Below are 15,756 nucleotides of genomic sequence, written 5' to 3' on the forward strand. Positions count from 1 at the left end.
ACACACACACACACACACACACACACACACACTGCATGGTTTTGTGATTACCCTTGTAAATACATTTGAAAGTACTCCTAATATGCCTAGAAGATGGAACATACCATGGGTGAGTTGGCAGTTGTGCAGGACTCGTCTGGAGGAAACCAAGCAGTGTTGTGCCACAGCGGCTGAGGTGTGCACATCCGAAAGAATAAAAAGCAAGCAAATGCCTGAACGAAAAGGGTAGCATTGAGAGAAACAAGAAAGATGTGTATTCAACCACAAGCACAAGTCAGAAAAATGAAGACGGGCCAGTGACGAACACCTGCAATCCTAGCTACTCAGGAATCTGAGATGTGAGGATTGGGGATCAAAGCTCATGAGAGCAGGAAATGTCCAGGAGATGCTTATCTTTACAAAAACTAAATAAGTTAAAAAAATACACCATTGGAGCTGTGGCTCAAGTGTTAGAGAACTAATCTTGGTCAAAACAGCTAAAAAAAATCTGAGCACCAATGGCTTGTATTCAGTCCCTAGGACTGGCACCTAAAAGGAATAGGGAGAGAAGTGAATCTGCAAACCACAGCTCACCTGGGATGGGCAGGTTGGGCCTTCACCTCACCTCTGGCTCTGAACCAAGGTTCAGAGTTGCAGAATCCTTCTTGTGGCTGTCTGGACTGCAGACACACAGAGTGTCTTTGGAAGCCTGGCTTGATCAGGCGTGCCCATATCAGCCAGAAGAGAAAGGAGGGGTTCCCCAGGGTGTTTGCTCAGCTCGTCCCCTGCTGCTGTCACTCTGACCCTGTTTATTTCTTGTCATCGTGATGGACCAGAGCAGTCAGGTGCCCTGTCCCATGTGCACAGCATGTCTCCTGATGCAGGTCTGTCTGTTCTCCCAGTCCCAGCGGTGTCTAGAAAGTCAAATGGAGACGCTAAGAGCTCATTCAAAGTTACTTCTCACACCACTGGTAGGAAATAACCTGAGCACTGCAGGGGAGAGTCCAGAGAGCACTATGCCCTCCACTGGGAAGTACTGAGCCCCCAGCATTCATGGCTTGGCACTGAGCTCCATGGGGTCTCTGTCTTGGCTCACTGATTGATCACCCAAAGTTGGGATGTCATGATCACAATGTGTTCTTCTTTGTATAAAATGGTGATTAACAAAGAAAAATAGAAAATGGGGGCTGGTAATGTGGCTCAGTGGTAGAGTGCTTGCCTTTTGTGCATGAGGCCCTAGTTTCGATTCCTCAGCACCACATAAGCAAAAAGACAAAAGGCAGAAGTGGCACTGTGGCTCAAGTGGTAGAGTGCTTGCCTTGAGCTGAAGAGCTGAGGGACAGCGCCCAGGCCCAGAGTTTAGACCCCATTACCTGAAACTTCTGCCACCCAGCCAAAAAAGGAAGATATAAAATGAACTAGAACTATGTTGTGTTAACTTATCACTGGAAGACGCTGTATTTAAGGAGAAATGAGATTGCGGGTCGCCAGTGGCTCATGCCTGTCATCCTAGCTACTCAGGAGGCTGAGATCTGAGGATGGTGGTGCAACGCCAGCCAGGGCAAGAAAATCTGCGAGATTCTTATCTCCTATAAAACACCAGACAACTGGAAGTGGTGCTGTGGCTCAAGTAGTAGATTGCTTGACTTGAGCTGAAGAGCTGAGGGACAGCGCCCAGGCTCAGAGTTCAAACCCCATGACTGACAAAAAGAGAGGGAGAGAGAGAAATGTAATTAACATGAATTTGTATGAAACCCATGTGTGTGTGTGTGTGTGTGTGTGTGTGTGTGTGTTTGCTAAAGCTTTCAACTCGGGGCTTGGATGCTCTCTCTGAGTATTTGTGCTCAAATCTGGTCCCCTACCACTTGAGCAACAGTTTCAATTCTGGCTTTTTAGTGGCTTATTGGACATAAGCCTGCATAGGCTGCCTTTGAACCTTGGTTTTTAGATCTCAGAAACCTGAATAGCTAGGAGGACTAGTGTGAGCCACTGTCACGGGGCTGATAATTATGATATCAGCTTGGAGAGCAGTTTCAGTGAGATTGTTATAATCACTGCTACTCAGAGTGATTGTTCTTTGTGCATAGAAAAGCTTCCAATAAGTGTATATTTAGCTTGTTTCCTGCTGCTTTGCCATTAGAGTTCATGTAGCACAAAAGCGTCATTCAACTGGAGTTTTTCATGTTTTATGTATAGGATCATAGCATCTGCAAATAGGATTAATTTCTCTTTTGAGTCTATTTTGGTCCTTTGGTTTCTTTGACATTGCTTTGGTTAAAGGTCCAGGCACTAAGTAAATGGCATCAGAGATGGAGAGCCTACATGGCCTCCTTTCTCCCTTATGCAGACGTTTTCAGTTTTCCTCATTTAGAACAGGGTGAACTATAGATGATCACACAGAGCCGTTGTGATGTGGAAGCACGCCCTCCCTTCTCTTCCTAGTTTCTTTGGCGCTTTTATTATGAAGTGATGTTGACTTTTGTCCCAGGGCTTTTGTGCATGTATTGATATGATCATGTTATTTCTGTTCTCTTTTATAAATGCTCTTGAGATAGAGTGCTCGCCTTGCATGCATGAAGCCTCAGGTTTGATTCCTCACTACCACATAAAGAGAAAAAGCTACAAGTGGTGCTATGGCTCAAGTGGTAGAGTGGTAGCCTTGAGCAAAAGGGAGAGATCCCAGGCCCTGAAATCAAGCCCCAGGATTGGCAAATACAACAACAACAACAACAACAAAAACATAATCCGGCATATCTTCATTCAAACTACACTTCAAGTGCTCCATACCCACAAAGTTTTTTTTCCCATATACATTAGTAGAATCTTCTCTGCCTTTGAACAAAGATTTTGGCTGTCCAATCAGCCACTGAATGCTTTCTGACAACTGGTAATTGTCATCAATGTGAGGGAGGTGCTACATTGGAAAGAATTATATTATACTTCATGAGGAAACAAGGGGACACGATTGGGCAGCATGATAAAATACAAATGATCATGTCCAACATTGGTATTTTCTCTACTGTGTAAAAGGAAAAACATTCATGATGTTGTTGGAGCAACAGAAACACATGAAGCAGCTGACGAGCAGCAGGGTGATGTGGGTGATTTTGGCTAGGCTAGGTAGTGATGGCTAGGTGATGGCTAGGTAGCGATGCTGGGACTGTAAAGGTACATGTCTCTCTTGGGGTGTCGGGAGAGGGGTGTCAACATGTGGAGGCGGGTGGTTAGCATGAAGATTACAAACATAAGGTCTCAGAATAAGAAGATGCCATGATCTATTTTCTTCTCTCTATCGAGTATGACAATATGCATAGGAAAACCCAGAACCAACAACAGTAAAATGACTGGGCTTTCAGAGCCTTAATGACTGGGACCTACACGAGCATACTGGCAACCCAGAAGAAGAGAAAAGAAGGGGAAATCCACACTGAAGATTTAGATTTAAGCCACACGCACTGGGCACAGCTGGAGCTGATGGTGTTGGCTTGAAATGCACTGAGGAGCGAGGTGGTACAGATGGAAAGCACCTAGATGACTCTGAAGAGGTACACCACCGCCTTGCAGCCCACATCATCCAGAAAGTGCTAGACTCTAAGGACACCATGATATCTGGCACCATTGTGAACATGGTGTTAGGCAAGTTGATCATAGTCAGATGCATCAAGATGGCATTGCTGGGCTTCTTTAGATGACGTTGGAATAAAAACATGTACAGATAGAGCATGGAGGGCAGGGAGTTCCCCATGACACCTATGTACAGCTGGGCTATGAAGAAAAGCTTCATATTGATTCACCCGAGAACATCACTGATAGGTTTTGTGATGTTTTGATATATAGACCAGCCAGACAGTTGATACAGGAGAGAAATATCAGTGCACTGGTTATGGATCCATTCCAAATTGAGCTTCAGGGAGAATATGCAGAAGATGAAGTTCTCTTTCAGGCCCAGGGGTGACATTACAGGAACAGGATCCCAAGACTTCCACAGGATCTTAGGGGACAGTAACGTCTGCGATTATGGCAACGTGTTGTTCATGATATACTTCCTAGTTCCTCAGCGAGGAGGAACTGTGGGCTTGTGTGACAAATTTGCATGTTAAAAGGAGTTTCCTTTGTTCTTTGGATTGGTGTGTGTGCCGCCTGTGTGTGTGTGTGTGTGTGTGTGTGTCTGTCTGTCTGTCTGTCTGTGTGAAATCCTGGGGCTTGATTTTAGGGCCTAAGTTTTATCCATGAACTCTTTTTTTTTGTATTGTTCAGTGCTAATAGCTACATTTCCATCTTTATGCTGGTTCTTTGGAGATAAGTCTCACAGACTCTTCTGAATGGGCTGGCTTTGAATCCTGATCTTCAAATCTCAATTTTTTTTTTGTCAGTCATGGGGCTTGAAGTCTGGGACTGGGCACTGTCACTCAGCTCCTTTGCTCAAGGTGAGCGCTCTACCACTTGAGCCACAGCAGGATTTCTGGTTTTTGTGGTGGTTAATTGGAAATATGAGTCTTACGGACATTCAGGCCTGGATTTGCTTTGAACCATGATCCTCAGATCTCAGCCTCCTGAGTACCTAGGATTACAGGCATGAGCCTCTAGTGCACAGACAGAGACTCTCATTTTTATTTATTTATTTATTTTATTGTAAAGCTACTATACAGAGGGTTACAGTTACATGAGTGAGGTTATGAGTACACTTCCTCTTGAACATTGTTGCCCCCTCCATTGTTTTCCCCCTACCATCCCCTCCCTCCCTCCCTTCCCCGAGGTTCTTTTTTTTTTTTTTTTGATTGTGATTAAATGATTACATAATTTCAAAGTCACAAGTTCATTCTAACTTCCCTGGAGCAAATTGTCTACCACAGTCTGTAATATATAACAGTGTTCACATGTTATATACCATATTTGTGATCAGCAGCATGGGGATATTTAGTAGTGGTTCAACCAGATGAGCGGGAGTTCTTTGTTTCTTAAGTCCTGTTAGTTTTGTCGTATCACCTAACCTTTTGGATTTAGCATCCACTTATCAGGGAGACCATGTACCGTTTGTCTCTTCGTTCTTGGCTTACCTCGCTCAACATGATTCCTTCTAGCTCCATCCATTTCCCTGCAAATGCCATTATTTTGTCATTTCTAATGGCTGCATAATATTCCATTGTGTATAGATACCACAATTTTTGGATCCATTCATCTGTGGTGGGGCACCTAGGTTGTTTCCATATCCTAGCTATTGTGAACAGTGCTGCAATAAACATGGAGGTGCACGTGTCCTTGTATATTGGTTCCTGTTGTTCAGGGTAGATGCCTAGAAGTGGTATGACTGGGTCGTAAGGGAGGTCAATCTTTAGCTTTCTAAGGACCCTCCAGACTGCTTTCCAAAGTGGTTGTATAAGTGTACATTCCCACCAGCAGTGTAATAGGGTTCCTCTTTCTCCACATCCCCTCCAGCATTTGTCGTTGGCTGATTTGTGGATGTGGGACATTCTGACTGGGGTAAGGTGGTATCTCAGGGTTATCTTTATTTGCATTTCCTTCACCACCAGGGATGATGAACATTTCCTCATGTGTTTCTTTGCCATTTTTATTTCTTCATTTGAGAAGTCCCTCTTTAGTTCCCTTGCCCATTTAGTAATTGGTTTGTTAGGTTTGGGAGGGATTAGTTTCTTGAGTTCCCTGTATATACAGGATGTTAACCCCTTGTCTGATATATTGCTGGTAAATATTTTTTCCCAATTAGTTGGTTGTCTTTCTAGCTTAGTTGCGATAGATTTAGCTGTGCAGAAGCTTTTTATTTTAAGGTAGTCCCATTTGTCGAGTCTCTCTCCAACTTGTTGTGACCCTGGGACTCTGTTCAGGAAGTTCCTTCCTGTGCCTATTAGTTCAAGTGTCTCTCCTACTCTGTCCTGTAGTAGTTTCAGAGATTCAGGTTTAATGTTAAGGTCTTTAATCCATTTTGAGTTGATGTTGGTGCATGGTGATAGGCTGGGGTCCACTTTTAGTTTTCTGCATGTGGCTGCCCAGTTTTCCCAGCACCAGCGGTTGAAGAGGCTGTGTTTCTTCCATTTTATATCTTTGGCTCCTTTGTCAAATATCAGCTGGCTGTAGGCCTGTGGATTTATATCTGGATCTTCTATTCTGTTCCATTGGTCTTCGGGTCTGTTTTTGTGCCAGTACCATGCTGTCTTTGTGATTATAGCTCTGTAGTAGAGTTTGAAGTTCGGTATGGATAGCCCTCCCATATTGTCTTTATCCCCTAGAATTGTTTTGGCTATTCTAGGTCTTTTGTTGTTCCATATAAATTTTTGGACTGTTTTCTGTGTTTCAGTGATGTACGTCATTGGGATTTTAATAGGAATTGCATTGAATTTGTATATTAGTTTTGGAAGTATCACCATCTCTACTATATTAAGTCGGCCTATCCAGGAGCATGGGAGGTCTTTCCATTTCCTAGTGTCTTCTGCAATTTCTTTCTTTAACTTTTTATAGTTCTCATTAAATAGTTCTTTTACATCTTTGGTTAGGTTAATTCCTAAATATTTTATTTTTTGGGAGGTTATTGTGAATGGGGTTGCTCCCATTATTTCCCTCTCTTCCTGTGCGTTATCAGTGTATAGGAAGGCAACTGATTTTTGTGGGTTTATTTTGTATCCTGCTATTTTGCCGAAGTGACTTATGATTTCTAAAAGTTTGGGGATGGAGTTTTTGGGATCGTGGAGGTATAGTATCATGTCGTCTGCAAAAAGGGATAGTTTAACTTCTTCTTTCCCTATGCGGATCCCTTTAATGTCTTTTTCTTGCCTTATTGCCCTGGCTAAGGGTTCTAGGACTATGTTGAAGAGGAGTGGAGACAGTGGGCATCCTTGCCTTGTTCCTGTTTTTAGGAGGATTGGTTGTAGCTTTTCCCCATTAAGTATAATATTGGCTATTGGTCTGTCATAAATGGCTTTTATTGTTTTTAGAAATGTTCCTTCTATTCCTATTTTCTCCAGAGCTTTTAGCATGAATGAATGTTGAATTTTATCAAAGGCCTTTTCTGCATCTGTGGCGATAATCATGTGATTCTTGATCTTGGCTCTGTTGATATGCTGGATTACATTTATTGACTTACGTATGTTAAACCATCCCTGTGTCTCTGGGATGAAGCCTACCTGATCATAGTGTATTATTTTTTTAATGTGTTTCTGGATTCTGTTAGCTAGAATCTTGTTAAGGATCTTTGCCTCTGTGTTCATCAAGGAGATTGGCCTGTAATTCTCCTTTTTGGTTGGGTCTTTGCCTGGGTTGGGGATGAGTGTGATATTGGCTTCGTAGAATGAGTTTGGGATAGCTCCCTCCTTCTCTGTTTCTCTGAAGAGCTTGAGGAGTATGGGTATTAGTTCTTCTTTAAAGGTCTTATAGAATTCTGCTGTGAATCCATCTGGTCCTGGGCTTTTTTTTGTTGGAAGACTTTTGATAGCTTCCTGTATCTCATTATAGGATATTGGCTTATTTAATTGGTTAACTTCTTCTTTGCTCAGTTTGGGTAACTTGTATTTCTCTAAAAATGCATCCATTTCCTCCAGATTTTCTTCCTTTAGAGAGTATAGCTTTTGAAAGTAGTCTGTTAGAATTGTTTGGATATCTTGGGTACGTGTTGTGATGTTTCCGGTGGCATCCCTAATCCTATTAATATGGGTTTCCTCTCTTCTTTTTTAAATTAATCTTGCCAACGGGCCATCAATTTTGTTTATTTTTTCAAAGAACCAGCTTTTTGTTTGGTTTATTTTGGTTATGGTTTTCTGATTTTCTAATTGGTTAATCTCTGCTCTCAATTTGGTTATCTGGCTTCGTCTAGTAGCTTTAGGTCCCATTTTTTCTTGTTTTTCTAGCTGTTTTAGTTGCAACATGAGATTATTTACTTGGTCTGTCTCCATTCTCTTGATGTGGGCACTGAGGGCAATAAATTTGCCCCTCAGGACTGCTTTTGCTGTGTCCCACAAGTTTCTTTGTGAGGTGTTTTCATTTTCATTGAGTTGTAGGAAATGCTTTATTTCTTCTCTGATCTCTTCTGTTACCCAGGCCTTGTTAAGGAGTGTGCTGTTCAATTTCCATGTATTAGAGAAATTTCTGCGGTATGCTTTGTTATTGAGAGCTAGCTTGATTCCACTGTGGTCAGATAGGATACAGGGGATTATGTCGATCCCTTTGTATTTGCTTAAGTTCCTTGCATGAACTATGATATGGTCTATTTTGGAGAAAGTTCCATGAGCTGCTGAGAAGAATGTGTACTGTGTTGTTTTAGGATGAAATACTCTGTAGATGTCAGTTAATTCCGCTTGAAGTATGGCCTCACTTAATTCAGTAGCTTCTTTGCCAATCCTCTGGTTGGTAGACCTGTCCTTTGGTGAGAGTGGCGTGTTAAAGTCTCCTAGTATTATCGTATTGGAATCTATTTTATTCTGTAAGTTTGAGAGCATTTGTTTAACATATCTGGGTGCACCGATATTTGGGGCATATAAGTTGATGATGGTTATATCCTCCTCTTGGATTGTTCCCTTTATTAGTATGTAGTGTCCGTCCTTGTCTTTCTGTACTGATTTTAATGAAAAGTTTATTTTGTCAGATATCAGGATAGCTACACCTGCTTTCTTATTGGGGGAATTTGATTGGTAGATCCTTTTCCACCCCTTCACTCTGAGTTTGTTTGTATGTTTGGCTGAGAGGTGGGTCTCCTGAAGGCAACAGATGGATGGGTCTTGTTTTCTGATCCAGTCCTCAGTTCGTTTTCTTTTAATTGGCGAATTCAGCCCATTTATATTAAGAGAAAGTATAGAGAGATGCATTGTTGTCCCTGCCATTCCGTTTTCCTAAGTTTTTCTTCTTTCCTTTCCTCCTGTGCTTGCTCAGTTAGACTTTGAGTAATGCCTGTTTGGGGCAGGTCCCAGTTCCTGGTTGCTTTCTTCAGGTTGTGTCCCCCCTCTTAGAATTCTTTGTAATGCTGGCTTAATGTTTATGTATTCATTTAGTTTTTCTTTGCTATTAAAAGTTTTCAGTTCTCCATCGAATGTGAATGCTAGCTTTGCCGGGTATATCAGTCTGGGTTGGCAGTTATTGGCTCTCAGGGCTCGTATGGTGCTTTCCCAGGCTTTTCTTGCATTCATTGTTTGTGTGGAGAGATCTGCAGTGATTCTAATTTTTTTCCCGTTGTAGTATAGCTCCTTCTTCATTTTTGCTGCATGCAGGATTGTTTCCTTATTATTCAGATCCATCATTTTTACTATAATGTGCCTAGAAGTGTTTCTCCTGGGATCTTGCTTGTTGGGTGTTCGATAAGCTTTTGTGATGTAGTTAAGATGGTCGTTTTTGAGGTGGGGAAAATTTTCATTGACTATCTTGTTAAATAGGTGTTGCATTCCCTTGCTCTGGAATTCCTCACCTTCGTCCACTCCGATTATGCGAAGGTTAAATTTTTTAGCATTATCTGCTTGCTCTTGAATTTCCCTTTGGTTTAATTTGAGTGATTTTTCCATATCTGTCACTTTTTGGTCCAGTTGGTGTATTCTGTCTTCTGTATCTGACACTCTACCTTCCATTTCATTCACTCTGTTGACCGTGGCTTCTATTGTGGTTTGCATGGTGGAAATGGATCCCTTTATGGATTCAATGTTGGTTCTCAGAGTACTGATCTCACCTCTCAATGAGGTGAGATCAGTATGCATTACCTCTAATTTGGCATGTATCTCACTTCTTACTGAGGTTTGTGCAGCTTCTATTTTTGCATCCAACTTTTGTTTGATATCCTGTATATCTTTTGATAGTTCATCCTTGTGCTCTTTCAATTTCTGATCCATTTCTCGCTTTATTTCTTGAGTCATTGCCTCCAGCAACCCTTGGATGTAGTTTTTGTCTTCCATTCCTGCTTTGCTCCCACTGGGGCTCTCCCCTGCGTGGCTGCTGGCTTTTGAGGTGAGCTTGCTGTCCTGGGTGGTGGTAAACCTTGTGATTTTTCTCTGTGATTTTCGCATGGGGGTTCAGGAGACTGCTCTTCAATTTTGTTTTGGTGTGTCTGTCTTTGCTTGGTTGCTGATTCTGTATTGGTAGAGAGAGTCTGTGCCTGATCTGGATTCTGTTGGGAGCCTATTTCCAGCTGCTATTCTGACTTACTTAGGATTCTCAGCTCTCTGCTGTAGCAATTCCCGCCTTTGGAAGGGTTGAGCAGCCTAGACTGCTTGTGTTTGCTCCTGCGGGTGCTCTTGGGAAGATCAGATGCTCTGGATGCACTCTCCCAAATACTGGAGTCTGCTATGGGCTCCTGATGTGTTTTTACTTGTTTGTTTTGGGCTGGTTGTGGGCTTGAACTCTAGGTTTGGGTGCTGTCCCTCTGCTCTTCAGCTCAAGGCTGGCACCCTACCATTTGAGCCACAGCCCCACTTCTGACCCTTTTTGCTTTGTTCAGGCGCCGGTCCCCGTGCCCGGTTCCGGCCCCAGCCTGGAGCGCGCTCGTTAGGCCTGTGCTAATGTGTATACCACCTAGGTTATGCAGCCTGGAGGACACAGTTCAAATTTCTTCTACTGTTGGTAGTCTTGACCCAGGGGCGCTGTTCCTGGCTTGGGCATTTAAGCTCCCTTCAAGGGGCGCTCTTGCTCTGGCCTGGCCAGCAGAGTGTGCTCCACCGGCTGGTGGAGCTCTCAAACAGTTCCCAGTTTTAGTGGGTCCTGTGGTCCGGGTGTTGGGGTAGGGAGTCTAGGTCAGGGTCTGGGGATTCCCTCCAGCTCTGGTCTCCCTTGATGGATTCACTGTCCCCTGTTGGGTACTCACCCTGTAGGTCGTCAGTTGTTGTTGCAATCCGAGTTCAGTTGGGGTGGTTGCGGGCTGGGTTGGGCGGCCCCCCGCCTGGTAGTTGCGATCGCGATTGGGTGGGTGGTCTGCCGACAGGTCCCTTTGTCGCGCTGCTGGTGCCGGGCGGCTTTGGCGGGATGGAGCCTCTCCGCTCCGGTGGAGAGTGAGGGGTGGGGGTGGGATCCTCGTGGAGACTCCCGGCTGGTAGGTTTCTCTGTTCCTGGCGATCCGCTGTTCTGCAATCCGGTACCTGGTGATCTGCAAGCAGCCCCCTGTGTCTCTGTGGCTCCGGCAGCCCCCGCTGGGCCGGCTGGCCAGCGGCTTGGTGCACTGCCGTGCGGCCAGTAAAGATTGAGGGAGGGGTCTTTGCTCTTCTCTATTCTGAAATTCTTCTTTTCCTCTCTTTCTTTTTTTGTTATTTTCCACCTTTGGTTTTTCTCTGAGTGTTCGTCTTTTTGTTGTTGTCGGTCTCTTGGGGAGATTAAACGTTGGAACTCGAACTCTCTTTTTGGTTGGAGAGAGCTGTGGCATTTCCCTACTGCCCGTCGCCATCTTGCAGAGTGTATCGAGACTCTCATTTTTAAAACACATCTTATCTCGAATACAGAGCAAAGCAAAGGAACAAGTCCTGAGTCCAAGCTCCAGCACTAGAAACAAAATTTATAGCACCCTAGAAATGTTTCGAAGTGCAATAGTTCCTATGGTAAAATTCCACAGTGGGGGAAATTACTGGGTAAGGAATTAAAATCTGCTTCAAAGGAGGAGTGTGCCAAACACTCCAGAGGTGGAAATGCCTTCTGCTTTTCTGAAAAACTCTGTGGAGCCTTGTATTGACTCTGCTTTTATTTTAGCCGTGCCTTGATAGAAAATGCAATCAGAATAACAGAACCAAAATGACAGGAGACAAATCTATTTGTAGAGGTAAAAGACAAAACCAAAATCGCCACTAAGTCAATGTAAAAATGAATCTCCCACTATGATAAAACACTAAGGCAACAGAACAGGAGATTAAGAGTCAAACTAGGGATGGGCCTAACATGCTCTTGTGGGCCAAAGAGAGCCAGCCTGGTGACTCATCTCACCACCCCACCTCTTGGCGGCTCCCAGGCTACCTCATCCACAAGCTCGCCACCTGGCCTGTGGGGACCAATGGGAAGGCGAGGACAAGGACGTCAAAGGTAACTGGAATGATGATGATGATGATGATGATGATGATTATGATGAAGAAGAGGAATCAAAAGAAGCAGCAGAAGTAAAACCAGAAATAAAAAATTCAGGAAAGAAAGAAAAATAGAGTAGAAAATAAAAGAAAAAAGAACGACAACAGAAGAAAAGGCAAGAAGATATTAAAAGGAGATGAGAAGAATCTGAAGAACCTCAAGTGCTAACACCAGAAGAACAATTAGCAGATAAACTGCAGCTACAGAAACTACAGGAAGAGTCAGATCTTGTACTAGCAAAAGAAAGGTTTTGTGTGAATGATACAGTTTGTGGGATAGATGCTATGAACCCATCTTCAAGAGATGATCTCACAGAATTCGGGAAGTTACTAAAAGATAAAATTATACAGGATGAAAAGTCATTCTATTATGCCAGGTTCTTGAAAGCCTTAGTTCGAGATATGTGAATTTCGTTGCTACTAAATCATAGTTGAAAAACAAAACAAACCTAATAATGTTGTCACTGATGCTGTCTAATCCCATAGCAGCAGTCACTAAATTGGAAACAAAGGTTGCAACATGATAAAAAATTGTGTGATATTTACCAGCACAGTTCAGTAATACAGCTTTAACCATACCTCCTTGAAGGACTTCATACTTGTCAAGAAAAGCAGTTTGCAGCCAGGGCATGTGGTGTGCATCTAGTATTTAAATTGTGTTGTCTAAGAATTGAGCATGAGGATATTAAGTTCATTGTGAAGAAGATTTTCTCAGAGTGAAGATACTGTGGCTGAAAAGTACTGGTTTGATACTTAAAATTTTAATGACCAAAACCAGCTCTGAAGCTGAAGAAGGCAAACCTCTCCGTTATCACAGGACAAGTTATGGAATCTCAGTGTACAGACTAAGTTTTTATTTATCAGATGATTTCTATGAGGGAGGGAAACTACCTGTTTTTATTTGCTTGATTCAAGTGTCTGAGAAACAAATCTCTTGTCTCCTAGACTGCAATGAAATAACTTTTTTGTTTTGGTCGGTGGTGGGGCTTGGGTGCTGTCCCTGTGCTCTTCAGCTCAAGGTGCATGCTCTACTGCTTGAGCCACAGCACCACTTCTGGTTTTCTGGTGATTAATTGGAGATAAGAGTCTCATGGACTTTTCTGCCTGGGCTGGCTTTGAACCGTGATCCACAGATCTCAGCCTCCTCAATAGCTAGGATTACAGGTGTGAGCCATCCACACCCTACTTGAAATAACTTTTAACAGGGTTTTCGTATTTCTTTGTCTTTATAAAACATGTTCAGCAAGCTGCGTGTTTGGTAAATTGTTATTTAACAATTATGACATCTGCAATGTTTTATAAAGCAACTAATTTAATAAAATTACTACTGTGAGGATGTAAAAAAGGAAAATTCAAGCTAGGCATAACATCACCCATTTCCCATATTCAGTGATGACAAGAATAAAAGTGAGGAACATGCCAGAGTCCCTCAACAGATCCAGAAAATTGATCATGCGATAGGTTCAGTAGGTGTAAGTGATGAACATTTTTATCATGAAGAAATGGCAAGGTTATCCTTGCCATGATAAAGAAAATATCTATGATTTCCAGACATATTAGGTCTCTGGGTAAGAATGTCAGGTAACTACTGAAAAACTTCCATTGTGGTTGGATGAGTACAATGACTTTCTGTTTGGACAGTGTGATTGTCCATTATGAAAATTAAAATGTGAACAAATATAACAGTGGTACTCAGTAGACTCTGTGGATAATGCAATATGAAATTTGTGGGTGGTAATGGGATGAATAAACTTGGAGGAAAGGGATAACATTGTCAAAAAATAAATATACTGATTACCTGAGTTGTGAAATGGTAACCTGTCTGTACATTACATTTATAATGACAATAAAAAATAATAATGAAGCTTGACACCAGTGGCTCATGCCTGTAATCCTACTCAGGGGGCTGAGATGTGAGGAGCGAGTTTCAAAGGCAGCCTGGGCATGAAAATCTGTAAGACTCTTATCTCCAAGAAACTACTCAGAAAACCAGAAGTGGCCTGTGGCTCAAGTGGTAGAGTGCTTGCCTTGAGCTGAGGGACAGCACCCAGGCCCAGAGTTCAAGACTCATAACCGACTATATATATATATATATAAATAATGATAATTACAATGATAAAAATTGGGAAGAATGCAATACTAATTTATATCATTCACAGAACCCATAAGTTATAGGACAGACATCTGATATGGAGCTGGGTGTGGGTGGCTCAAACACCGGAGATTCTAGTTATTCAGGAGGGTGAGAGCTGGGGATCATGGTTGGAAGCCAAACTTGGTAGTGAAGACTGTGAGACTCTTATCTCTAATAAACTATAACACAAGCTGGAAGTAGAACTGGGGCTCATGTCATAGAATCCAAGCTTTGAGCATGACAGCACGGGGACAGCACCCAGGCCCTGACTTCAAGGGCCAGCACCAGAATAAACAAACAAACAAATGACATCTGTAGATCACTCTCTATGTTATGAGTAAAGTATTTTTAGGGCTTTCCAGGGTCACTGCAGAGAGTCAGTCCCAGTTAGGTTTCTGTGTTCCCAGATGAAAGCATTTGTGTAACTTCATTTCAAATCACAACACCTATAGCAGACAATAGCCAGGGGAAATGGAATAATGAAAAGTTTTCTGACCTCTTCCTACCTCATGGTCTTCTCAGGGCTGAGAGCTGGCTCACAAGGCCCAGCTTCCTTGAGGCATTCTGGCATCCTGGAAAGGCTGAGTCTGGCCAGGCTGGACTATAGAGAAGGCTTGGGATAAGGAGGCTTCTCGTCATTGATATCTGGACGTCAATCAGCGTCACCTGCTGCCTGGCTGGCATTGTTTAGTGGGCATCCACCATGTCTTCCCACAGGAGCTGCAAACCACTCTCTCAGGGGTCAAGGAGCAAACACTAAATTTATTAATTAGATGAACACATTTGCCATTTGAAGACATGTTTTTTTTTTTTTTTTATCCAAGTCAAACTCATTGGAAAGTAAACTTCAGGGTGCAGTTGGTTATTAAACTTTGACTCTCAGAGCCCTGGACCCAGAGTAACAAGTATCGATGGGCTCAATTGCTCAACCAAAGGATAGAGAGCTGCAGATGGATCAAAAAACAAGACTCAAGGGCTGGGAAGGTGGCTCAGTGGTACAGTGCTTGCCTTGCATGCATGAGGCCCTGGGTTTGATTCCTCAGCACCACATAAACAGAAGAAAAAAAAGGTGGAGAGCGGGGAACCAAACTCAACCATTTGTTGTCTCCCAGTAACTCATTTAGCAGACAAAGAAAACTACAACTTCAGTGTGCAAGTACAGAAAAAGATCCTTCATGGGGCTGGGAAGTTGGCTCAGTGGTAGAATGTTGTCTTGCATGCATGAGGCCCTGGGTTCGATTCCTTAGAACCACATAAACAGAAAAAGCCAGAAGTGGTGCTGTGGCTCAAGTGGTAGAGTGCTTACCTTGAGTTGAAGAGCTGAGAGACAGCGCCTAGGCCCAGAGTTCAGGTCCATGACTGGCAAAAACAAAAAAAGAAAAAGAAAAAGATCCTTCATGAAACTGAATTTTCTTCAACACTAACATTCTACCACAGAACCACTTAGAGTTTTTTTCTGTGAGTAATTGAGCTTCGAGTCTCACTGACTTTCCTGCCCAGAGTGGTTTAGAATGATGGTCCTCAGAGCTCAGAGCTATGAGACTCCTATCTCCAGTTAACTACCAGGACACCTGAAGTGGCGCTGTAGCTCAAGTAGTAGAGTGCTTGCTTTGAGTG

General features: G+C 42.9%; 1 pseudogene; it reads left to right on the forward strand.

Annotated features, from left to right (window-relative positions):
- The first annotated feature begins 3,023 nt into the window (after nt 1-3,023).
- On the forward strand, nt 3,024-12,440 carry LOC122125605 (annotated as a pseudogene).
- Nucleotides 12,441-15,756: the final 3,316 nt, after the last annotated feature.

This window comes from Dipodomys spectabilis, unplaced genomic scaffold (assembly GCF_019054845.1).
Source record: "Dipodomys spectabilis isolate Male_0828 unplaced genomic scaffold, ASM1905484v1 ptg000266l, whole genome shotgun sequence".
NCBI classification, from domain to species: Eukaryota; Metazoa; Chordata; class Mammalia; order Rodentia; family Heteromyidae; genus Dipodomys; species Dipodomys spectabilis.